The sequence below is a fragment of the Eriocheir sinensis genome, chromosome 10 (assembly GCF_024679095.1).
Source record: "Eriocheir sinensis breed Jianghai 21 chromosome 10, ASM2467909v1, whole genome shotgun sequence".
NCBI lineage: Eukaryota > Metazoa > Arthropoda > Malacostraca > Decapoda > Varunidae > Eriocheir > Eriocheir sinensis.
In genome coordinates this window covers 15,883,255-15,885,113 of record NC_066518.1, presented here as the reverse complement: position 1 = coordinate 15,885,113, position 1,859 = coordinate 15,883,255, and positions in this window count along the sequence as shown.

Below are 1,859 nucleotides of genomic sequence, written 5' to 3'. Positions count from 1 at the left end.
GGAAGGGGAGGAGGGCAGGAAGGGGAGGAATTCTCCGGCGTTTGAGCGAAAACGAAAGATAACTAATATAAGAAAGTCATGACGGGAACAGTGTGAAACATTATTCAAACTGTCAAACATTGAGACAAAACACATCAACTGGTAATAACGAGACATCGACCGTGGGAAAGCTCTAAGCACTGGCATCTCAGGCCTCAGCGAAGCAACCACGTGGCAACTTGAATCGAGGAGATAATAATAATTATATTAATAATAATAATAATAATAATAATAATAATAATAATAATAATAATAATAATAATAATAATAACAAATTATTATTATTATTTTATTATTATTATTATTATTATTATTATTATTATTATTATAATCAAACAATATTGACCTTGGCTACATTTAAAAGAGAGAGAGAGAGAGAGAGAGAGAGAGAGAGAGAGAGAGAGAGAATTACATAGATAACCAGACCACACAGGCCCTAAGGCCCAAACTAGGTGATCTGTCCTATACCTAAGTGACAGTTGTTATGCGGCCACCATGACGTTGAAACTGACCTAGTGAACATTGAGATGGAGGAGATAGCGGTCAAGATTATTCTTAAACGATGCGATCGAGTTACACTGTACTATTAATGGTGATAATCTGTTCCAATCTCGAACGACAGCATTAGTGAAGAAGAATTTTGTGCAATCTGAATGAACTTGTCTACATTTGAGTTTAGCGCCATTATTTCTCGTTCGCGTCGAGTCATCCATCACAAACAGCTTGGTCGAATCCACGTTGGTAAAACCGTTAAGTATTTTAAAGCACTCGACCAGTTTTCCTCTTAGGCGGCGTTTTTCAAGAGAAAACAGGCTTAGATGTAACAGTCTTTCCTCGTAGGGTTTGTTTCGTAATGAAGGAATCATCTTGGTTGCTCTACGCTGAACACCTTTTAATTTAACAATGTCTTTCGCATGGTGGGGAGACCAAAACTGCACGGCATACTCTTAATGAGGTCTGACGAAACTATTATACAAAGGTAGTATAACATTTTTATTCTTGAATGAAAAATTTCTCTTAATCAAACCCATCATCCTGTTTGCTTTTTTAACCGACTCGTTGCACTGCTGGGAAAACTTGAGGTTAGACGCGACTGTGACGCCAAGATCTTTGACCGAGTGAACGCTTTTACTTTTAACGCCGCACATTTCATAGTCCTTCTTTATATTTCTAAATCCAACCTACAAAATCTGGCACTTGTTTATATTAAAAGGCATTTCCCATTTTACTGACCAATCTGATATTTTACGCAAATCTTCTTGTAGGCTCCGCCTGTCACATTCTGTAAGTACCGCATTGCCGATTTTCGTGTCGTCCCAAAATTTACTAATGAAATTATTGAGACCAAGGTCAATGTCGTTGATGTAAATGACGAAGAGAACGGGTCCCAGGACAGAGACTTGGGGGACACCACTAGTGACTGGCATCCACTCAGAGGTCACTCCATTTATTACAACTTTTTGCTTTCTATTGCTTAGCCAGTGCTTGATCCATTCGTGAAGCTTACCCCCAATGCCTATTTCCTTGATTTTATGAAGCAACTTGTAGTGTGGAACTTCATCAAACGCCTTCTGAAAGTCCAAATAAATAACATCAAGTGATTTAGAAACATCATAGACTGCAAAAAGCTCGTTATTGAACGTTAATAGATTCGACAAACAAGATCTGTTGTTACGGAAACCATGTTGCGAGTCCAGGATTAGCGAATTACCATCTAGGTAGTTAACTACTTTATCTCGAATAATTATCCCAAATAATTTACCAATAAATGAAGTTAAGCTGATTGGCCTGTAATTATCCTGTAATTTTCGGTCGCCTTT